Source organism: Chiloscyllium plagiosum, unplaced genomic scaffold (genome assembly GCF_037043375.1).
Source record: "Chiloscyllium plagiosum isolate Xiang-an unplaced genomic scaffold, Cpla_swu_hap1 HiC_scaffold_10, whole genome shotgun sequence".
NCBI classification, from domain to species: Eukaryota; Metazoa; Chordata; class Chondrichthyes; order Orectolobiformes; family Hemiscylliidae; genus Chiloscyllium; species Chiloscyllium plagiosum.
In genome coordinates, this window is record NW_028270148.1 from 93,294,626 (window position 1) to 93,320,172 (window position 25,547).

The window sequence follows — 25,547 nt, forward strand, 5'->3', positions numbered from 1 at the left end:
TTATTGCTAAATTGCCTGTAGTGTTAGATGAAGGGGTAAATGTAGGAGAATGGGGTCTGGGTGGGTGGCGGATCGGTGTGGACTTGTTGGGTTGAAGGGCCTGTTTCCACACTGTAACTAATCTAATCTAAGAAAAAGTGTATTCAATAAGAAAAGTTGAATTATATATTGGGAATGCTGGAGTCTACATATGTTTCATCTTTCAAATAGACTGGAATGTCTTAAAATTCAGGGATGTGATTTACAAAATCTGTTCAGGGTTAGATCTGGCTGAAATAACTTCTGTGGAAATAGTTTACAAACAACTCCATATTTTAAATGTCACATTTCAATGCCATGCAAGGAAGTCATTTTCAGAAGTACAGGATAATAGAGACAACTGCCTGATATCCTGGCATGTATTTTTTGCACTTCAGATGTAGGCTCACTTTCACAAAGTTGCTGGCAAAGTGGCAGTGGTTTTTGAATGACTACTGTCATCCTGAGAGAGGACTGTAGGTTCTTGCACCACTGAGAGCCACTGGTACTCTCTGGGCTGTGTCTTAGTAATCCTGGTAATCTGTTGAAGTATAGTTTGCTGGGTGGTTGTATGAGGTTGCATGCTCACAAGTTAGGTATGTATGGTAACAAGCATGGATTTCATGCCTTTCATCTGAATTTCTTTGCTTCTTTTGCAGCACAGATGTTTGCTGGCCTCTGCCTGTAGAGCAGTAGAAATTGAGGTTGCGCCCACCAGACATTGCTTCACAGCTGGGCAAGCAAATGCTGGCATGGAGCAAGTTCTTCTGTGTCACATTGTAACTGGCCTGGTCTATGATCCTTGACAGTGCCTAGACACTGTCTGGTAGGCATTCCAATGCATGTTCCATCTTTGTGTGTATGTTCATTAGTATTCTCCTGTATGCTGTCCCTGTCAAATTTCTCATCTAGGACCTCTGTAGAAAACCTACATGGGACCTGGCTTTCACCCAAAATGATCTTTTCCACCAGACTTGCTGCAGCCCAATTGTGACTGCTGACCCACCATGTGCCGATATAATCTTTATACTACCCCATATGTTTGCGCTGTGTCAGTACCTGACCTTGTTGCTGTGAGCGTCAAACAGAGCAAAAGTATTCAAACAAACAGCAACAGTAATTTCTGGAGAAACTCGCCGATATCTGTGGAGAGAAAATGATTTGGAGGTGCCGGTGATGGACTGGGGTGTACAAAGTTAAAAATCATACAACACCAGGTTATAAACCAACAGGTTTATTTGGAAGCACCAGCTTTCAGAGCGCTGCTCCTTCATCAGGTAGTTGTGGACTATAAGTTCATAAGACACAGAATTTATAGCAAAAGTTTACAGTGAGATGCAATTGAAATGATATATTGAAAAAGACCAGGATTGTTTGTTAATGATTAATTAGATTAGATTCCCAACAGTGTGAAAACAGGCCCTTCGGCCCAACAAGTCCACACCGACCCTCTGAACAGTGACCCACTCAGACCCATTTCCCCCTGACTAAGGCACCTAACACTATGGGCAATTTAGCACAGCCAATTCATCTAACCTGCATATCTTTGGACTGTGGGAGGAAACCCACGCAGAACATGCAAACTCCACATAGGCAGTCACCCAAGGATGGAATCAAACCTGGATCCCTGGTACTGTGAGGCAACAGTGCTAACCACTGAGCCACCATGCTGCCCCAAAGTCTCTCATCTTTTAGAATAACCATGTTGGTTTCAGTTCTTTCATAAGTAAGTAAATCCCAGAACTTTTTAAAAAAAGTTACATTCTCAATTGGACTTTAACAATAGGTTTTCTGAACATTGGGACACAGACAGACAGACTTTAGTCTCACAACTTCAATGCATTACCTGAGCTGACATGGCATCTATTGTTAGTTCTGGGATTATGTATGAAAGATCTGAAACCAACATAGTCATTCTAAAAAATGAGAGACTTAACAAAATATCCAGGTCTTTTTCAATATGTCATTTCAGTTGCATCACACTGTAATCTTTTGCCATAAATTCTGTGTCTTATGATCTTATACTCCATAACCACCTGATGAAGGAGCAGCGCTCCGAAAGCTAGTGCTTCCAAATAAACCTGTTGGAGTCGAACCTGGTGTTGTGTGATTTTTAACTTTGGAGAGAGAATAGAGTTAATGTTTTGAGTCTCATGACCCTTCATCAAAATGAAGGTACTTCTTCACTGCTAATGCAGTATTTTCTCACCCCCACACTGGAGGCTGCTGGGGCAAGCAGCAACTGTTGGATATCGGCTCCTCTGTTTGTTTGTGACCTTGAACTTCAAGAGAAAGGAAAGACTATCGATAATTGTACTCTACTCGGTTTAGGTGACATTCTTGCCATAAATAAAGAACTGTATGTGTATGAGAGGTGGGTGTGAAACTTACTGTGTGTTATTTATGGGTGGCACTATGGCAAGTGTTGCTGCCCCACAGCACAAGGGACCTGGGTTCAATTCCAGCCTTGGGTGACTATCTGTGTGGATTTTGCATGTGCTCCCAGTATCTGCATGGGTTTCCTCCAGGTGCTGTGGTTTCCTCCCACAGTCTAACGATGTGCAGATTAGGTGGATTGGCCATGCTAAATTGCCCCATAGTTTCCAGAGATGTGCAGGTTAGGTGGATTAACCATGTTAAATGCAAGATTATGAGGATAGGATGAGGGGGCAGGGTCTGGCTGTGATGCTTTATGGAGGATTGGTGCAGACACAATGGGCCAAATGGCTTCTTTCCCCACTGTAGGGATTCTGTGAGAGGTTGGTGTGAAGATGAGGTAAAACAGCTGAATATTATGCCTGAATCCAGACTGTTCAGGACTGCTGCTAGATCAATGATGGAGTGTGGTGAACTGAACAACATGTGTGGTTGGTGATGTAGCATGTCAGAGATGCCCTTTGACAATGCTGATTTGGATTACATGTCATTGAACTTTTTGTGGCACTGTTACCAGATTTGAGGGACTAGGCTCTATCAGTTGACATCCCTGGCCATCTGCTTCCATTTCTTTCTGATAGTGCTCTCTTATGGCCTCCTGGTCCCTCTCATTACCTTACCACCATGGAAGCACCACCTCTCTGCTCCAGCTGACCTCCATCACTGAATGACACATCCATAAATCTCTTCCCAGGAAATAAATTCATTTGGCTCCTGCTTTTTAGCCATTTTCACAACCAGCAGTGATCAACAACCTCCTTTCAATGAGTGTGCTTTCCTTTGCAAGGAGAGATTGTTTGCCTTTAAGTGGAACAGGATATCTTGAATACTTGCTAATCGCACACATTGCTAGGTTCCCTGTTGAGCATTCAGTCAGCCAGGTGTCTGATATTTGCTTAGCTGAATTATGGAAATAAACAGGCAACAGAGAAAAGTAGGGGAGTGGGGAATGGGTCACATCTGGAGCAGGTCCAGGTCCAGAGGTAAGTAGGATCCCAGCTAGGTAGCTGCCAGAGCTCCAGGTATGTAGCGTGCCAGGTGGATAAGGTGCCAGGGGATGGATGCCAGGGGAAGGATGCCAGGTGGATAGGGTGCAAGGTGCAAAGGAGCCAGGTAAGTGACATAGCATTCAGGATTGGTCAGGATGGCTGGGTGAACTTGGATCAGGCGAGATCCGTGCTCTGCACTTGACCTTGACACCCTACTTAACTGACTCTCACAGTCTTATCTATGTCTTAGAAAAAGCATTGTCCAAATAACAACAATACCAACAACGGAGAAGGCATTCCTGACAGAAGAATCGATGGAGAAGGCACAGAACATTCCGGAAGACACATAACCTGGCTGTAATTTCGAGAGATTAAACTCTATTTCTTTTATAGATGAGTGGGACTTGCATTTATTGGAACAGCATACATTAGAATCTTGCTTTATTCAGAAATTGTTAGTAGTAGTTAGAAGGGAATCATTTGATTTCTTAATAGTTTAGTTAATTTGTTCACTGTTAGAGTTAGATAAATAAATTGTCACTTGTTGATTTCAAAATGAGTGTCAGTTGATTTATTTAACCGCTATAAGTTTTATTAGATTAAATTCCCTATAGTGTGGAAACAGGCCCTTTGGTCCAACCAGTCCACACCGACCCTCTGAAGAGTAACCCACCCAGACCCATTTCCTTCTGACTAATGCACCTAGCACTATGGGCAATTTAACAAGGCCACTTCACCTGACCTGCACATCTTTGGACTGTGGGAGGAAACAGAGCATCCAGAGAAAACCCACGCAGACACAGGGAGAACATGCAAACTCCCCACAGACAGTCACCTGAGGCTAGAATCGAACCTGTGACCCTGGTGCTATGAGGCAGCAGTGCTAACCACTGAGCCACCATGTCACCCCAGAGCACAAATGCAGTCCCCCATTACCACAAATTTTGCAGTCGAGTATCCCACATTTGGGGATATCGCAGGCATCAGCACACCAAGAGTACAATGGGATAGCCTCGTCCTGGGAGAACCACCTTACTGATCATGGTATGTCCCCTGCCATGTAATTTGCTGGGAGAAAGTGGAGACTGTTCACTAGAAGTTTCTGAAAAGTGGGTTACATCACTTTTCACGCACCTTTTACAGATTGCAGGGTGAAGCACTGCTCTTTGTTTTTAGTTCTCAGAGAAGGGTCAACCTCCACTTTATAACACCAGTGGAATCTTCAATTCATGTGCAAATCCTTTGTAGTCTGCTATTATGGGAATTCCACAGGATTTCTGTGCACAACTCCCCTTGATGCTGGAATAACAACTGTCTGGCCACTGGAAAATCTAGATCAGATGTGCAAATGATAGTTCATAGCCCAGGGATTACATAAAATAAACACTTTTACTTTCCTATTGTGGATCGAATCTTTAAAGCATTAAATTTAGGTCTATAATTTTTTATTGGTTACATTTTAGTGGCATTTTAGTACAGGAATCAATTCTAGATTACTAATTAACTCACCAAAAGCCAAATGAAGATTGACTAAATTCAAATAATGATTCCTGATGAAGGGCTTTTGCCCGAAACGTCGATTTCCCTGCTTCTTGGATGCTGCCTGACCTGTTGTGTTTTTCCAGCACCACTCTAATCTTGACTCTGATCTCTAGCATCTGCAGTCCTCACTTTCACTTAAATTTAAATAACTATAAGATGATTAAACCTTTTAAAATACTATATGATAACAAATAGCTGTATGGTTCCCCCACTTAAACTCAGGATATGCAAACAAATATTTTATAAAAAATATATTTACAATCCAGTACAAATTTGAAGGCTTTCTGTATCTTGTTTCAACCTTAGAGGAACTTGTTTTTAAGAGAATGCAACTCTGTATCCAGTTTGAAAGAAATTCAACTGCTGTCTGGAGCTTAGCAAAACAGGTTTGCTGTGAAAAGTTTTTCTCAACTTGAAAAAAGGTCTATTTTTAATAAACGTTATCAATTATGTCTTAATTTACTTTCAATGTATCAACTGTCTTCAAGCTATTCTTACAGGTGTTTGGCTGACTGCCAAAAGGAAGACTTTCAAGGCTTCTACATGAATCCCCTGCTGGCCGTACAGCACATATGAGCTTCTTGGCAACAATTCAAATCTATGTTAGGAATACTTCTATTCAATTTACATGTATGTTCCCCAAGCTCCCAGTGGCCTGCCATTTTAAATTGCCGCCTTACTCTCAAGCTGACATCCTTGGTCTAAGGCCTTCACCTGGATGGAGGTGATTAAATGTTCCCTGCCAGCAAACTTGCAGTGAGGAAAGGCACTCACTTTTGCCCATTGTTTCAGCCTGCTCCTTCCCAACTAGAATGGTTTCTTCCTTTTTTTTCAGTTTCTTTTCTTCCCTTGTCCGATCTCTCCCCAACCACACCTTCCAATGTTCTTCTGATGCTGTTTCCTTTGCAATGTGGACTTTCAATCTCACTACATCTCCATCCTTAATCAGGTCTGTTTGAGAGCTCTGCCCTGGTTCCTTCCATGGAGTTGTGACTCGTTTCCTTCAATCATCTCTCTCCTCTGCCTGGCTGAACTTGTTCACACATTGAACAACATCTCTTTTATATCATCCCACTTCCTCCCACTTTGTGATGGCTACTCACATGCGTCCTACCTAATCCTACATTTTATGGGACATGGAACATCACTATTGCTTTCTTCCTCAGGCCAACTCTCTCAAGTCTTTCTCTGGTGACAGTATCAGTGCCAATTCCCACTCTTGTCCTCAGCTGGAAAAGTTTGCTACACTTTCCATTCTTTGCTCACCTTCACATGGTCTATTTCAAACCCTTCCATTCCCTTGCTTGACTCCTCTGTCTCCCTTTCTCAGGATAGGCTATTCTTTATAACCCCGCTGATTCACACAGTTACCTTAACTACACTTTCTCGTACTATACAATCTCTAACGATTCCATTTGCCCAACTCCTCTGTCTCTTGTTCCATTTATTCCAATGATGTAACCTTCTGAAATAGCACCTCCAATATTCTTCCTTTCTCCTCAACCAAAGATTCCTAGTCAGCATGATCAGCAGGACACTTGACTGTGACTGATCCATTCCCTATACTTATTTCTCAACACTTCTACTCAATCCCAGAAGCACAATAATGCCGCTCCTTTTTTTTCATCAACTGCCCTAACAGCCTCTGTATTTAATGAATTATCCTTCACTGTTTTCATCACCTCCAAGATGATACCACCACTAAATAAAATTGCCCCTCCCACTGCAGCACTTGAATTCCACTTCTCTAATATCTCCAGTGCTACATTCCATTACCTTGGCATATTGCCTTAATGCCCCAACACACCTTCCAGGTGAAGCAGCAATTTATATTTACTTCTCCAATTTAATGTATTGCCCTATCACCATTTGCTTTGGTCCTGTAAATACTAACTGACTAACTCTTCTGTCATTAATCTCTTCTTTCTTCCATTCTGCCAAAGCGCTTTCTTTGGCACCTTCCTGGATTGGGATGAAAGGTCATTGACCTGAAATTTTAACTCAGTTTCTCTCTGCATTGATGCTGCCAGATAAGATGAATATTTCCATTGCTTTCTGTTTTTATTTCCGATTTCCAGCACGTGCAGTTTTCTCTTTTTGAGAATGAAAGTAGCTGCTTTTTTCAAGCATTTACAAACTTTACAGGCTTATTTTCCCAGCATCTTGTATTTCTCTTGGCTTCTTTTTGCCCTCTGCTGTCAAGCTGGCTTAGGAGTCCATAACATATGTAGCAATCAGCTGTGCATGAGTGATTAAGAAACTCAAAGCAGTAAATGTCCACAAGGCAATGGCCCAGATGGACTGACATCTTCTCTGGCAAAAGTGAAAACAAGGGCGATGAGCTGCTTAATACTTTCACAAGCTCTGTAAGTACTTGAGAATTGCAGATTAGTTCAAATAATTGCAAATGTTCCACAGTGAGTACAGGAAATTAATCAGAAAGATTTGAAAAGAAAGACTTGCATTTACACAGCACCTTTCAGAACCCCAGCACATTCAAAGCAATTTGCAGCCAAATTTGAAGCATTTTTTAGTGTCACAGTAAATTTATACTTAGCAAGATCCCACAAACTGTAATGAGCACAAAAGTTTAACAAGAGAGGTAAATCATTGACCAGGCCACCTCAAGGAAAAGTCCTCTGCTCTTCCTTGCAATAATACTGTGAATCTTTACACCATCCGTACAGGGCAGTTTAATTGTGCATCTGAAGACATGAATTGACCTGAGGTGCAGATCAGCCATGAGATAATTGAATATCAAAACTGGATTGAGAGTTGCGTGACCCACAGGGACAGTCCAGTTACAAAGAGAATGTTTAATGATGGGTTTTGTTGTCCCTACCTAGTAATAGTGAGTCAATTTTAAAATTGCGTCATTTTCTATGATGTATCTTGCTACATTCTGAAGGCACGAAATGAGAAATATAAATGTTAATGAATGTTGTTGATAAGATACAGAATCACCTAAGTCTTACAGTACAGAGGGAGGCCATTGTGCTCTTCAACTGAGCATGATTACCTATGGCCAATCTCCTTTTTCCCCATATCCTTGCACATTATTCTATCCAAGGGATCATCCTGGTCCCTCTTGAATGCCTTGATTGAACCTGTCTTCACCACACTTCCACTTCGTGCATTCTATACCCTAAGTAACATGTCTTTTTTTCTTGTATCATCTTTGCTTCTCCAACAGTACTCCAGTTGATGTTTATCAAGTGACCAATGCTCTTCAGAACATTTCTAAAGAATCCAAATTAAAAGGGAAAAATCAATATATATGGTGTATGAGAGAAAAGTGCTGATCAGTTGGCAAATCAACTTTGGTACAGATGTTGCCTTGGAAAATGCACTGGTTATTGCTGATCGACAGTTAACAGTTAGATTTTACCAGGCAGGTTGAATCTGGTTGGTCAGAGTATCATCCCAGGATAAATTAATATGCTACCTATGTTGTTGAGATTAAACAGGCACAGTAAATGCACGTGCTCTTTCTATCTGCAAACAACAGGGTGACGTATATTAATATATATATAACTTATAGAACATAGACGTACATCGCCAGTGTTAGGGTCGCAATTATGTACATTATTTATTATGTGAATAATAGAAAGCCATATATCCAAACTTGTTGATGACACAAAGTTAGGTGGCATTGTAGACGATAGCATAAAATTACAAGGGGCTATGATAGCATAGGAGAATGGGCAAAACTGTGGCAGGTGGAGTTCAATGTAAGCAAGTATGGGTTATCCATTTTGTACTGAAATTGGATAGATTAGAGTACTTTCAAGATTGGATGAAGTTAAATACAGGCATGTCCAAAGAGACTTAGGGTTCAGGCGCATAGATCTTTAAAATGACACAGACTGGTTTAAAAAATAACCAAGAACACTAATGGAATGCTGGCCTTTATATTTAGAGGACTGCAGTATAAGTATGCAGAGGTTGCGCTGCAGTTATACAAAACCGTGGTTGGAACTCATTTGGAGTACTGTGAGCAGATGTGAACACCACACCTTAGGAAGAATATGTTGGCCTTGGGGGGGGGGGAATGCAATGTAGGTTTACAGGAATGATACCTGGAATTCAGGGGTTAAATTATGAGAAGAGATTATATAAATTAGGCTGATTTCTTTTCTGGAATTTAGAAGATTATGGGATGATCCAGTTGAGGTCTTTCAGATATCAACAGGAAAAGACAGTGTAGATACAAATCAATTATTTCCATTTGTTCGGCATTCTAGAAACCACAGAATATCCACACTGCCTAGTCTGCTGTTAAACCACATTTTAAAAAATACCTATAGGATGACTGTAGCTCTTTTTAGTAGGAGCCATCAAGACTAGTTTGACAAAAATGATCAGAAGGTCCAAGAGCTACTAAATCATAAGCATAAGGTGCTCTTGCACAGGAGGTAGCACCAAAACATGAGGGAAGGAAAGCAGATCTACAGAGAAATGGAGGCTGAGGTACAACTAAAAGCCTGTGAACTGAAGAATAGATGATGGCTGAAAGTGTGCATGAAATCTGGCAACTCGCCAGAACCCTGAAGCGTGTGGATTCGTCAATGTAATAAGGGCCTATCTCACTGACAGATGAGAATAAAGAGGTGCTCATGAAGGACACTGAGAGAGTGAGCACCCATTGGAAGCAGCACTTCAAAGATCTCCTCAACTGAGATTCAGCCCTTGACATTGCTGCCCTACAGCATAGTACCTGTGATCATCTCAGCAAAAACCCTAGCCCAATGAGTTTGGAAGGTCATTTGACAGGTAGGATCCCACAAGGCTGGCAGCATAGTTGGGATCCCTGCTGAAAATAAAGTAGGGAGGGAAGAAGGGGAAATAGTCTTTGCTCAAATACATGACCTCATCTCCCTCAACGTGAAGGGGAAGAAAATGCGGAGGATCTCTGAGATGTGACCATTTGCAAGAAAGGAGGAAAAAAACAATTGCAGTCAGGAATAAGAGTAGCAGTTACATGGGAACAGCAATGTTTCCAAGTTCCTCTCCAACTCACACACCATTTGACTTGAAAATATACTGCTATTCTTTCATTGCCGCTAGAGTCATAATTTTAGTATCCAGTTAACAGTTTTCTAGGTGCAGATACATGCCAGCAGTATTTCAAGAAGGGTTAAGAATGGGTAATAAATGCTATCCTTTGTCAGCAATGCCCAAGTTCCATGAATGAATGTAAAAATTCCAGATTAAATTCTTCCTCTTGATGAGCATGTCCACAAACCAATTAGTTGGTCGTGCATCTCATTAGCTGTATATGGGATATTGTTGTGCAGACGAAGTAACCTGCATTTTCTGTCTGAATTCATGTGGTCCTGTGACTTAGTTCCCAAGGATGCAATCAAAAGTTACACAAATGCAAGTTCAAAGTTTTGTTTTCTTTTATTACTTTTGGAAATGTTTTGGAAATGTCTGCTCAAGTGTATGTAAAAAACCTTTCAAAGAAAAGCACGGGAAGTTATTCCCAATGCCCCGGCCAACATTTATCCTTCAATAAATAACACAAAAACAGATTTTCTGGTAATTATCTTATTTGCCAGAGCTTGCTGTAAGCTTAATGACTACTACATATCCATTTCACAACAGTGGATAGCCTGCAGAAAATAAATTCTTAATTGAGTTTAAAGTGCTTTAAGGTGACAAGAGGTCATAAAAAGCATGATATAAATATAAAGATTTTTTGGTTTGGATGTTCAATATTCCTTGATAGTCCATTGTTAGTTGTGTAGGATTTTAAAGATGTTTTAAGGATGTAAGATACAATTGTATCAAATCTTGTTTAGACTATTGCTCGAACACTGCTTATAACTTTAATTTCCATATTTAAAAAAAACGGTAGAGATACTGGAGAAGGTGCAAAAAAAAATTACCGTAAATTCAGAGTCTACTTATCAAGAAAGGATCAACAGGTTGGAATTGACCTCTGGAAAAGGTTGAGGGAGACTTCTTAGAGATCTTTACATTAAAGAAAGGTTTTGACATATATATATATATAAAATATTTCTACTTAGAAAGAAGAAGAAAACTGAAAGTCATCGTTATATAATAGTCATCCAAATATAAAATAGAGACTTTATAAGAAAACTCTTTACTCAGAGAGTGGTGAGAATATGGAACTCATTACCACATTGGTGGTTGATGGTTGAAGTGATTATATAGATGCATTCAATGGGAGGCTTGATAAGCATGCAGAGCAAAAGGGAATAGAAGTAATACTGGTAGAGCTGATGAGGAAAGATAGGAGGAGGAATGTATGGAGCATAGACCCTATCACCTCTGTCAACCTGGAATCTCTCCTCCCCCATTTTCACCAAATCCCTCCACATTTTGCACCCTGAAGCTAGAAACCATATCAGGTTCCAATGCTCCTCATGACTATCTGTCCTCCCATCATTAAGACCAATTGCATTCCATGACTCCAGCTTCTGCCCTACCAGACCTAATGCCCCCTGTGGTTGTGAGCATATCCTGTTCTAACCAATACCACTATGCACCTTATATTCTCATGCACAAGGGCAGCCCTGGACATCTCTACAATTCTCTTTCTAGACATGGCTCCCAATTGCCCCAAGAAATGATAGAAACTGTTGTGAGCATCACCTGTTCAATCCTCAAACCACATTCAGTCTTGATTCTATTGTTGTTTGTAACGAGAAAAATTCTATTGGAAATCTGTTCTGATAAGCTTAGAGTGAAAGAGGGGTAAAGCTGATTACAAATTCCTAAGTACAATACAGGACTAGACCACTGCCTGGCAGGAGAACAAGAATTATGGCTTCAAATTTAATGTGCTTGAAAGTGTGGTAGTTATGCAGTTCTGCAGTGGATATTGTGCATAAAGAAAATTTCATTTGATTGATGTTTCTACTGAATCATGGAAGTGTTCTTTCAACACAGATCCATTGGGAGCTGTCACCATGTCCAAGCTGAGATTACTGACTTACCCAGGGTTGAAACTGGGTACTCTTTCAAAAGAGTTGGTATCATATATAATATATATTGGCACATTTATCTATTGAAGCATCAAATCAGTTTACCCTTCCAATTCTTCCTTCTTTTCCCATTAACAATTGGTGGTTCTCTGGCCTCTGAGTTTCACTCCACAGACTTGAGCACATAGAGTAAGCATTACTTCAATTACCAAGGGAATGTCAGAGATGTTGTCTTTCACATGAGATGTTGAACAGAGGAGACATTTAAAAATCCAAGGTACTATTGAAAGAAGCACAGAAAAGTAAGTAGTGATGCTTGGGAAATAGATTTCATTCCAGGACTTGAAGTTGTTCAAATGTGTTTTGATAGTTTGATAGTCTAAATGGTTAACAGTGACCCTCATCCCAGACAGTTCTAGATTTGAATACAATTCTCAAGTGGATATTTACTTGGGAATTGTTGTTATTTCCTACTTTAACAATAAATGAAATACTGTAATGATGTTTTATTATAAAAGAAAGATAAAAATGTATTTTAAGTCAATTTTCATGACTTCAGGACACCCTAAGAGATTTTACAGCCAATGAAATATTTTGGAGGTGCTGTTATTATTGTAATTTAGGAATCTGAGCAGTCAAAAAGGCCCCACAAATAGCAGTATGATGGTAACTAGTTAATGTGCTATAATTATGCTTGTATTGGGAGAAATATTGGTAAGACGCAGGGGAGAACACTCGTGATCAGAAGGTGTTGTGGTATATTTTATGTTCACCTGAGAGGGTGGATATCACTGTAGATTAACAGCTCATTTAAAAGGTTGCTAATTGCAAAATTCAGATCTCTCTTACCACTGCTTAGAATGTCAGAGCAAAATTAAGAAGGGTTTAGATCCAGTGAAATTAGTCCTTCATATTTCCATGACAGCTTTGCTATAATGTTCTGTTCTCATGCAATCCCATGTCATAAGAAAATCATGTAACTGCAGCATCATTTAAACTGATGGGGTCAGATTTGCGTTATAACCATTATACACTTTAAATGTTCGCCCTGTAGAAACAAAATCCTCAGTTTGTCAATGGTGCTATAGTGAATTTGTGTTAATGAAAGGCATGTTATAGCAGAATGGCCTGTACTTTGTTCTGAGCTCCAGTGGCACAGGGTCATGAATGTCAGCTCTGTATTCTGTTTCTATACTCTAGTGCAGCTTTCAGTCCAATGACACCAATGCCTGTTTGTTTCTGGTTAACAGTAATCTGAATTTCCAGTTGGAGACCATCACAAGTTTTCCAACATGCAGAAAGATGAGTCTGAGTTAGCATTTAGGCAAAATGTTTGCCTACTGAAAAGCTACCTTCCAGCATTCATTTTGTTTCTGCACTAGGATGGGACAGTTGAGCCTGTCTATGAGGACTCTCCATGGGTTGCTATAATCAGACATCAGGAGCTGATTTTATTTCTTCCTTCCACTCCTCTGCCCTCAGTGAGGAGGAACGCTTTGTGTTGCCTAATATTCCATTGATTGCAGCAGACAGGCTGGAACTGACTAAAACTGGTCAAGAAAAGCAAATGAGTTTGGATGACATTTAACGCTAGTTTCCTCCACTTACTCACTCTGATTAAGAGTCAAACAGTTGCCCACTTGAGCAACCAGACCATCTGTTACCTTTGAACCAAATTGGGAGCTATAATGAAGGTGAATTGTGTGTTCCTTAAAGAAAATTTTAAATCAGAGCCCCGAAAAATCATTTTATTATCTATCTAAAGGCTTAGCTTGCACCCACTTGCTTATACCATAATAAACTGTTAATAAAAATGTAGGGAATGCATGCTTTTGAGATGTTTGATGCCTCAGAAAAAAAGGTTTTATGGGAATGACAAATTAGTAATCAATTATAAAGCAAAAACAATCAATTATAAAGTACATATAATAGAACATTTTCCTTTTATGTTTCTCAAGCAGCTTCGAGTCACTGTACTTTTGGTTACTCCTGGAGCTTCTAGTGCAGTAATGACTTGATTTTAGACATTTCTCTCCCCATGTTCAAACCACTATATGGCCTTGCCCGTCCCTACATCCTTAACCTTCTCTCACCCAAGTATCTCTCTTATAACTGCATTCCTCTGATTTTAGCCTGTCTGGCACCCTCTACTTCTTTTGCCCATATTGCTGGCCACGCATTCAGTCATTTGAATATTCTGCTCTGGAATTCCTGCCTTAAGTTGTTCTGCCTCTTCACCTCTCTCTTGCTTTAGGATACTCCTGAAACCCTACTTCTTTGCCCAAGCTTCTGGTCACTTGACCAAATAGGCAGAATCTTTATGCCCTTTAAAAGATTTCAAACATAGGGATCATTTCCAGGTAGCAGTAGCATCACCTGTTTTGGCATATCATTTTAGCTTTTCCTGCTGCTCTTCCCAGTATACTTTCCTATGCTACTCAGTAATCAAGGATTGGGCCCCTGGCTTGATGAACATGATGAAGTGAGAGATATTTCACGTACGATTTCACAGTTTGTGGTTAAATACAATCCTGCTGCTGCTGCTGAAGGTCCAAAGCACCTCTTTAATGTCCAGCTTGGAGGTGCTGGATTTGATCTGAATCAGCCTCATTCAGCAAAGTTGTAATTCCACCATACATATTGGAGCATGTCCTCAGTATGAAGATAGGACTTCATCTCCACAAGGACTGTGCAGTACTCACTCCTACTGATACTGTTATGGATTTATGCATCTGTTGCAGGTAGATTGGTGAGAATAAGATCAAAATATTCCCTTTTCTTGGTTTTCTCACCAGCTGCCTTCAGCTTAGTACGGCAGTAATGTCCTTCAGAAGTTGTGATGTGGAGGAGCTGGTGCTGAAATGGGGTGGACAAAGTTAAAAATCACAAAACACCAAGTTATAGTCCAACAGGTTTATTTCAAAGCACTAGCTTTCAGAGTGCTGCTCCTTCATCAGGTAGCAAAATCCTTGGCACATCCTTGGCAAAAGGTAGCTACCTGATGAAGGAACTGTGCCCTAAAAGCTAGTGATTCCAAATAAACCTGTTGGACTATAACTTGGTGTTTTGTGATTTTTAACTTTAGAAGCTGGATAGCTCAGTCAGTAGCAGTACAACTGAATCACTCTATATCATGGTCATTGATGTCCTGTCACAAAAATGCACTCTATACCATGGCTACTCTCATTACATTCTTCAACATGAAACTGTATAATCATTGTTGATTGTAATTAAAACCCATCTAGTTCACTAATATCCTTTAGGGAATGAAAACCATTGTTCTTATCTGGTCTGGCATAAATTTATTCCAGACCCAATGTGTTTGACTCTTAATTGATTTCTGAAATGGCCAAGCAAACTGTTTAGTTGCAGGGCAGTTAGAAATGGGAATAAATGCTTGCCTAGCCAGTGACACAGACATCCCATGAATGAATTAAAAGATTGAAGGTGGAGGAACTGAGGGTAATTAGTAAGGAGATTTCTTGTCCTTATTTGACCTGATGCCAGGAGACTTCATTGGGTCTGGAGTGATTGATGAAGATTTCCAGCACCACTCTCTTCCAATGGTATACCACATACTGCCACCTCTGGTAGGTCTGAATTATTGGTGGGACTGGATGTCCCTCGGCATGGTAATAGAGGATTCTGGATTAGTAGTGCTGGAAGAGCACAGCAGTTCAGGCAGCATCCAAGGAGCTTCGAAATCGACGTTTCGGGCAAAAGCCCTTCATCAGGAATAAGGAGACTGTTGGCTGTAACATATGATTTGGTGAATATGATTATGTCAAGCAGCTGCTTGAGGGACAGCAGGACAGTTCTCCCAATGCTGGCATAATCACTGAATGTTAATGAGGAGAGTCTGTCAGAACTGACTCAGTAGGGTATGTCTTTGTCATTTCTCATGCCGAGTTTGATGCTGTGTTATCCATCCAGTTTTATTCTCTTGCAGATGAGTTACTTGTGTTATGGACCAGACCAGAGTCCCACAAAATCTATTAAGGAGGTAGCCCAGGCCCTAAATTTTTCTTATTTTAAAGCTAAATGTTAGGTGCTGTGATCCAGGTGCAATATGATTGATCAAATGACTTGGTATTAAGCAAAACACAATTTATTCAAACACTATAGTTAAAATACAACAAAAGAAAGAAGAACTTGAAATAACTTTACTGGAAAACTTAACAGAATAATACATACAGTCATAATTACTAATTAACTGTTCCTACATAATAACATATCATAAACACATCCTTGGCAAAAGGCAGATTCAGAAAACAGATTTTGTCTCATACACAATCCAGTAGGTCAGGAGGAGAACCTTAGTTTTTGGCTGTAATTGAGGGAAGGGAAAAATAGCTTCTTCTTCAAGATCCCAACAATAACTGCTGCTGGAAACAAAGAAAACTAAAAATCCCTATGGATATCGACCCTACCCATTCAGGCTGCTTCTATTGTTCCAGCTTTAAAAAAAACCCAAGAATTCAGAAGTTGTTTATCTTCTCATAGACTGCTCAGCGCCTGTCTCCCAATCTCTCTCTCTAAATGAAACCAGACAAAACACACCTCTTAAAGCCACAACATCATCACACTTGCTAGGCCATTTATGAGAGAAGTTGAGACAATTGTATTGCTGCTGGTCTGGAGTTTTGTGTCGGCCAGAGTAGGTAAAATAATAATTGGGGCAGTAGTGTAATGACAATGTGACTAGTCTCGTGCCCTAGCTAATTTTCTGGGGAACGTAGTTTCAAATACCAACGTGGTATACTGAGAATTAAATTAATCTGACATCAAAAACTAGTTTAATAGTGCTCACTTTCAGACAGTGAAGTGTATTTTTTTAAAAATAGCAGATTTCCTTCCTTAAAAGGGCACTTAATGAACAAGGTGGTTTTAATGATAATTTATTAATGAGCTTGGCATAATATTTCAGATTTGTTAATTAATTCAATTTAAATTCAATTAGTCACAATGGTGAATTTGGATTTATCACCAATAGTCATCAATATTAGTCCAGACTACTGGCCCAGTACTATTCCCATTATGCTGCCGTTTTCACATAACTGAACTCTCGTATAATTCTGGTAAACTTCCTCTACCCTTCTCTAAGTTGGCAAAATATAATGGGGTAGTTCTCAGCTCAATGAATTCTGATGACATAAAAACCTCAAAATTCTTCTCATCGCTTATCAATCCATTCACCACTAGAAACATTTTTGTTTTTGAGGTGTTTTGAGGTCAGAATATCTTTTTATTTCCATGAGGTCAGAGACAAAGGATGAAACATTGACATATGATCTGAAATAATACCAGGTTGCTCATCTCTGAAGTAAGCATACTCCTTTAAGGAGAATGGATTGGTACAATTTGTTTCCTGTTATAAACAGCAATGTGAAATTTATGTGATTCTCTAAAGTTGGATTCTGTTGATTCATGTAATTTGAGTCTGTTTACAGGTAGAATACTTATCAGTCAACCTGCTAAAGGCTGAAAGAAATATGAAATCAGAATACTTGTGAGATCATAGTAGCTGATAGATGTGAGGGATCTTGTTGCTGCAGTTCTTGTGGGTTATAGGGGATCTTTTTACAGGAGAAATCAGTGACAAGGAGCCCAAAACAATATTCAATACAGATGCAAAATTTACAGTGGTGCATATTCCCTGCCTGATTGATACGAGCTTCATATTGAAACTTGTTCTTAATACTTGCTTCACATTTCTTTTTCTACTGATTTTAAAAGTCATTTTTAAATGTCACCCTTAACTCAATTTTAGCAACGTCGTGGACAGTGATACAATGCAGGGACAATTGTATGCACAAAGTGATGTAAACCCTGTGGATTTTTAAATTACAATATCACCACTTGTACCACTTAGGGTAACTTTTCCTTATGACCAACCAAAATGTGTTGACAGTGTGGTGCTGGAAAAGCACAGCAGGTCAGGCAGCATCTGAAAAGCAGGAGAATTGATGTTATGCCCAAAACGTCCATTCTCTTCATTCCTGATGAAGGGCTTATGCCCAAAACATCTATTCTCTTCATTCCTGATGAAGAGCTTATGCCTGAAACGTTGATTTTCCTGCACCTCGGATGTTGCCTGACCTGCTGTGCTTTTCCAACACCACACTCTCGACTCTGATCTCCAGCATCTGCAGTCCTCACTTTCTCCCAATCAAAATGTGTTGCATATTCTACAGCCTTAGCATTCAGAGAAGCATATCTACAGCATTAATGATAAAGTCTGATGACAGGTCAAGACTAGTGCCTGCATAGGATGAATGAGCATTGACAAGGTAGATTTGTTGTCTAAACACTGCGCTTTACAGTTATAGACTCAGAATTATACAGCACAGAATCAGACCCTTCAGCATGTCCGATGAGAACATGGTAGTGCTACACCTGAAATAAGTTTTCTCTTTAATCTGCTTCCTCTCAGGCACAGCTGGAGGCCCAGAAAGTGACCCAAGATTTTCAACGAGCCACTGAGGTGGTGTGAGCGGCCAAAGAGACCATTGCTCTGACTGAACAGAGGCTACTGGAAGACAAAGAACGTCAGTTTGATTCAGCGTGGCAAGAGATGCTTAATCACGCAACACAGCGGGTAGGCCCAACTCTAATCCACATGATTGAGTCTACAGGTGACAAATCCTATACTGCTGTTCCTGAAGCCAACTTGCAGGAGAGTTTCTGGAGATCCTGGATTCTGATGCATGTACTTATTCATTAAAATGCATAGAAATAAAAATGATCCTGCTTGGCATGTTTGTTCACCTTTGCCTGATCTCAATTCCTCCCCTTCATTAATACTTAATTCTCACCTTATTCCAGGCCTTCAGATTGAACCTTGGAGTAACTCTCCATAAGTTGTTAAAGTTGGCAGGAGAGGTAGATTAGATGGTCAAGAAGGGATATGGAATATTCATTGGCTCAGTCAAAGAGGATGAGAAATAGGAGAGCTAAAGAAATGCTGTTGTTAAACTTAAAAGGGTTCAGAAATGATTTACAAGAATGTTGCCCACGGTTGAGAGTTTGACCTGTAGGGAGAGGCTGAATTAGGCTGGGGTTATTTTCCCTGGAGCTTCGGAGGCTGAGGGTTGACCTTATAAAGTTCTATAAAATTGCGAGGGACATGGATAGGATGAATAGTCAAGATCTTTTTCCCAGGGTAGGGGAGACCAAAACTAGAGGGCATAGGTTTAAGGTGAGAGGGGAAAAATTTAAAAGTGAGGGGCAACGTTTTGGATATGGGCCAAATGCTGGCAAATGGGAATAGATTAATTTAGGATATCTGGTTGGCATGGATGAGTTGTGACAATTTAACTTGCACCTATTCAATTAGGATTTATTCACTGCTTAAATGGCCAGTGAGCTATTAAGATATCAGTCTTGGTCAACCTTATCACAGAATTAGAAAGTTGTAGCTTCAAGATTGATTCCAGAAATCTGACAACAATCTAGGCTTACACATGAAGTAAAGTGACAGTGCTGTATTGTTGGACATACTGTCTTTCATATGTGACATTAAACTTTAGATACCATTTGCCCTCTCAGGTGGATGTAAAATGTCCCATCAGACTAATGCAAAGGAAATCAGGAGTTCTATGCTGTCCTTCAATGTTTGTCTTTCAACTAACATCTTATTTTTAAAGAATTGTGTATCTGGTATTTGCCTTGTTTATATTAGTAGGAACTTGCAATGTACAAAGTGACTGCCGTATTTCTACATTACAGCAGTGTCTCATTTTAAAAAGTACTTAATTGGATCTAAAGTGTTTGGGATAGCCTCACCTTGTGAAGATGCATAATGTAAGTGCTTTCTGTTCATCCTCAAGTATGGAAAGATTACGTGTCTTTGCAAATTGGCACTAATGCCATCTAAGCACATTTTTAACTCCTTAATTACCATTTTTCAAATGGCACCATGTTCAATTATAAACAACAACAAATATTCCTATGGCTTTAACATCTTCCCACAAATGTAATCATTGCTTAATTAAAAGAGTCACTTTTAAGACTTTCTCTCAGCTTTGTAAAGAAAGCTATCCACAGACTTTATATATGTCACTTCAATTACGTTAAAAGTTTTTGTAGTACTGGAACATTTGGGTCAGGACGGATACAGATTGGCAAATTACTGCAGCTTGCTTTGAATCAGCCATAGTGAAAGCTTTCAGCAAGAGGGACAGATTGAAGACAGATTGTACAGAGGACTGTGCACAGTGTCACAGGGTGGAAGGAGTGGCTTGTGAAATTGATTTTAATCATTCAACATGAGACATCTGCCACTGTTCTAACTATTGATTGAAACTTTAATGGATCTCGCAACAAATAAAGGCATATTCCAGGCCTAACAATCACCGAGCAAAGTATTGAATACTAATGTTGAAAAACTTATTGCAAAGTGTAATAAAATTTATTTTGCAATTGACAGCCAATTACCCCTAAATCACAACTACAATTTATAATAACAATAAGTATTTAAGTTAAAAGCCTTTTCTGTAGGTCAACTGGGGATGAATCTCATTGCATCTCAGAAGCTGAAGGAACTAAATATAGTTGATTTATTGTATTTTAAAATCAATTTGAACTGATCTTGAGTCAGACTTACAAAGGGAAGTGATACGGAGTAGTAGCTTGTTACATTTAATTAGAATTCAATGGAACAGTGAAATTTCTTAGATTGAATTCCATTTTTATATCTAACATTTTTTTTCTCTCAAATTTTTGTCCTAATATCCAAAACAATTAGGATTTGATTTCATTGGCTTAGTATTTTAGTGATACCTCAACCCACCATGACTACTTCATTCAAATTGCGCTTCTGCAGATCAAAGCTTAGATAGTGAGAGTCAGCAAGCTTTAAGAGAAGACATGAACTGAGATCCTGCGTACCATCTCAGGGTGTCATAAAAGTTTTCCAGTGTTATGGACCAAGCTAGACTCCTCAAAACATTTCAAGAAGGTAACCCAGACCCTAACTTTTCTAGCCATTTTAAGCAGGTGTAGAGTGGATATTTCAGGAGTGATGCAGTTTATTTACACACAAATGAATTTATAATAACATTAGATTAGATTACTTACAGTGTGGAAACAGGCCCTTCGGCCCAACAAGTCCACACCAACCCACCGAAGCGCAACCCACCCAGACCCATTCCCCTACACCTAACACTACGGGCAATTTAGCATGGCCAACTCACCTAACCGGCACATTTTTGGACTGTGGGAGGAAACCGGAACACCCGGTGGAAACCCACGCAGACACGGGGAGAATGTGCAAACTCCACACAGTCAGTCACCTAAGGTGGGAATTGAACCTGGGTCTCTGGCGCTGTGAGGCAGCAATGCTAACCACTGTGCCACTGTGCTACCCACTATTACTATTTGAAAACTCAACTGACTCTATCGCAACTGAGTGATGCTGTTCCAAATACTTGCAACATCCCATAAACACCCATGGCAAAAAGGTAAATTCAAACACAGGTTCTTATATGAGAGAGATTACAGAGAGAAAGATAGAGAGAGAGAGAGAGAGAGAGGATCAGTATGGAACTGCTTCTTTGGTTCCCCAGCAGCTTCTCTGTGTTCCCAGCTAAAACGTGACCAGCTGCTGCAAACAAAACAGCTTGCTAAAACCAAACCCTGAACTGGGAGAACTGGCCACTCCCCTTGCATTGTACAAGTGTTTTTTTAAAAAAAGTGTTTAAAAGAAAACACTTAAAAGCTTCTTTTAAGTAGATAACCCAGACATACCAGAATCTCTGTCTTTATGAACCCTTTTGAAAAATAACCAAGGACAACATAACCTTGTTAAAGGACTAGCATTGTCACACTGGGCACTATTTGAAGGAGGCCAGGTGAGTTGTCCCAGGTGTCTTGGCCGTGTTATCCCTCAACTAACATCATGAAAAAAATCAGAATGTCTGGTCATTATCTCAGTGCTGTTTGTGCGATCCCTGCAAAGTAGCTGCCACATTTCATATATTACAACAATCACATCACTTCAATGACAATTTGCATTTAAATAGCACCATTGATTACTAAATAATTGACACCAAACCACATAAAGAGATATAGGACAGGTGATAGGTAGAGGAGAATGGTGCGATCAGCCACCTCAAAGATTACAGACTAATTGAAAATGAGGATGAGGGATAGTTTACTGTGGCCACAGTCGCACAAGATATCTTTATGACTTTGATGATGGCAGTATCAGATGACTTTGAGCTACACAGTTGTCCAGAAGGTTATTTGGGACATCACAAAAGACATTACGTAAATGAAAGAGCTTTCTTTTCATATACATTGTAAACATGTTCATTTTGTCTTCAGAGAGCACTGTAAAATGTAGATTAACATTAATATATCCTATAATTGAATCAGGAGAAAAGATTTTCAGACTAATGGATTTCTATGCCATTAAAAAACTAACAGTAGTATGATCTGCAGATTACGATGAAAATGAATTGATATAGATCACCCTGACAGATTGTCTAAAATGCTACCTTTTTTCTCCAATCATTGGATAGTTTATAGATGCAAGTTATTTTCACAAGATTTTTACTTTAAAACAGCAAAGTACCTGTTCCATTTCTCAAATTGAAAGATGATTATTTGATGGATTTAGTGTTTATTATTTTACTTCATAACCTTTAAAGAACATGATCCAGGTTGTTGCTAGAAATCTGAAATAAAGTTCTGGAGAAACTCAACCGGTCTCACAGCATCTGTGGAGAGAGAAAGCGAGTTAAAGTATTGAGTTCAATGATTCTTCTTGAGAACGTGGGAATCTGTTGCTGTGCCAACCAAGATTTTCAGTCACAAGTGTAGGTTGATGTAAAGTTGGCCTGAACCTTGTCCAATGATTCACAATGTTATGCAACAGAAACTACCCAAATCACTACACTGTGGCAAGTTCACAAAGTATCTCTTGGGTGTGATTATTGATATGGAAATGGAACAGCCAGTTGAAGAGGAAATAACCTACTGGATCACATAGGGACCCTGCAGGTCTGTGTCCTGTGCAGTGCATAGGTATGTGTGTAATGTTCATTTTTCTTTAAAGGTCCTTACATGGGTGTGTTTTGCAGAATCACCCTCTCACAAGTCCAGACACTTAACCCATCCACACTGAGTGTCAGCACATACATTTTCTTCCCCATTGCACACTTATGGTTGCAGCAAAATGATAGATAGCAATGAACGTTTTTCCGCCAGTGGTTTCTAGCCTCTGCCTGCATGTATTGGTGAAGTCCCTAACATTCATTTTCCCTTTGTGATAGCCCTAAAAATGAACGCCAGAGGATTTACACCTCTGCAAACAACTTATCTACATGAGTCTTCACCTGCCCATCGAACCCCATGCTCCACCATCCCTAGACCCCATCATTTGAGGTGACAATGCCAAATGTGGTCATCCACTGTCCCGCTTGAAGCCAAGGCATTCCATGAAAAAATCCCCCTCCTACATGAACCCTCTCCTAACCACGCTTCACCATAATCGCCAACATCCATTATTTAGAGATAGAACAATCTCTGTAGCAGTTTTTCAACTTCCTGTTACAAATTTTACTTCCTTCTAATTTGAAATACTCCCTCGGTTCCCCTCTCTCTGACAAAGCTAGCATCCACACAGCACTAGTAAACCACCCAGTGAGGACAGCAGTCCCAGGTCTTGTTAAGGTATAACCTTTCCAGCTGGTAAATGGCCCAGAACCTGTCCCAAAGCCTCAGAAACCTGGTAACGCCGTCAACCACCCCCACCACACCAGTTCTCTAGCCACGAGTTTATTTGATCAATCCACCCATTCTTCTGCTTACTAGCGTGTGACACTGGGAGTAATCCTGCTCATGAGGTCCTGCTTTTTAATTTCCTTCCCAACACCCTGAAATATGTTGCCAGGACCTCATCCCTCTTCCTACCTGTGTCACTGGTTTCAATGTGGACCACAACTTCTGGCTGATCCCCCTCCACCAGGAGGACATCCTGTGGCTTCACTATGGCAGCTTTGACCCTAGTACCAGAGAGGTAACATCCCAACCTGGAGTCATGTTTCATGCTGCACAAATGCCTGTCTGATTCCCTGACTATGGAATCCTCTATCAATGTTGCCATTTCAATCTTTCCCCTCACGCAGTTGAGATGCTGGTCATGTCAGGGACTTGGCTTCAAATGCAGTTCCCTGAGTAAACCTTGCCCTCAGCCGTTTCTGAAATGAAATACTGATTATCAAGCAGAATAGACTCAGAGGACTCATACACAAACTGCCTGGTTCTCAGATTGCCTGACAGTCACCCAGTCCCTCTCTGGCTGTATGCTTCTAATCGACAATGTGACCACTTATCTATAAGTAACATCCATGTTGTTCTCTGCCACACAGTTGCACAACAATGACTCAGGCAATTGCTGACATTCCGAAAGTCAAGTTTATGTAACTGGTGAAACTTCCTGCAAATGTGTTTTTCTGGGACATATGGTATGCCCATGATTTCACATATACTATAGGATGTACTCTCTACTTGACCCAGATGACTTGCCATTGTGTAACACTAAAAGCAATGTATTACCCTTAGAATAAGCATAATATTACTGTAAAAGCTTATTTATACCTTAACTACACTTACGTTAACTTAATTTTCATTCAGTTTACTTTATTATTTTAATCTACTTCGCCTTGATTTAACTTTACTTCTCCTTCGAGAGTGTGCCTTACTGAAATCTAAGTAGCAACTCTTTATAACTTAAAGCTTTTTTAAAGTTTTAGGCTATTTACACTCGCTGTCTAACAACAGTTTCCCAGGAACCAACGTATTTACAGTTGGCTTTGTTGTCACGCTTAGACTTTTGTTCACAACCAGCCCAGCAGCTGAATGGCCCCAAGAAGAGGTGTCTCCTGCAGGTCTGGCTGTTTCTGCTTTGGAAAGTGAATGAAAACCTTGAACCTCACCTTGTCTTTATCCACTGTCTGAGTCCAGGTGTCTCCTGCAGGTCTGGCTGTCTCCACCCCTGGAAGGTGAGTAAATACATGTGTGTGTGTGTGTATATATGTATATGTAAATAAGCATACCCTTTTTTATGTGATAAACTTATGCATTTTTGTTAAATTCCATTAGGAGTCTTATTTGAATCTGCTCAGTGACTGACCACTATGATAATCAAACTGAGAAAAGAATTATGATCTATCTAGCCAGGTGTAATCTGGGATCTGACGGTACAGTGACTATCACCAATTAACTGTTCCAATACAGTAACATTCTATAAACACACCCCTTGGCAAAAAAGGTAAATTCAAACATAGATTGCATGGTTAGGAGAGGGGTCAAGTGGGAGGGGTATTTTTTTCATGGCTTCGAGTGGGACAGTGGATGATAACATTTGGCATTGTCACCTCAAACATAGATTCTTACAGGCAGGAAAGAACAACATCTAGAGAGAGGTTTCAGAGAAAGTCGGAGGAATCCTTTACAGAAGCTTGCAACCCTTCTGGACTCCAACATCTTGTGACTGCTACTGCTAAAAAAAAGACAAGAAAAAACCTGAATTGTGAGAACTGGCCACTCCCCTTCTATTGTTAAACTGATAAGCTTCCTAGACTCCTCAGTACTTCTACCTTTA

The 25,547-nt window shown here is 40.0% G+C and overlaps 1 long non-coding RNA gene and 1 other non-coding gene across 2 annotated transcripts in view; one reads left to right on the plus strand and one right to left on the minus strand.

Annotated features, from left to right (window-relative positions):
* Positions 1-24,925, plus strand: part of LOC122553243 (uncharacterized) — a 36,470-nt gene extending 11,545 nt beyond the window's left edge. Inside the window, exons 2-3 of the long non-coding RNA XR_015758310.1 lie at positions 18,372-18,536; positions 24,773-24,925. This is a non-coding gene — a long non-coding RNA (uncharacterized LOC122553243). The remainder of the gene's footprint in view (positions 1-18,371; positions 18,537-24,772) is intronic.
* Positions 4,353-4,511, minus strand: LOC122553289 (U1 spliceosomal RNA). Its single transcript, XR_006312670.2, has one exon. It is a non-coding gene; the product is annotated as a U1 spliceosomal RNA (small nuclear RNA).
* Positions 24,926-25,547: the final 622 nt, after the last annotated feature.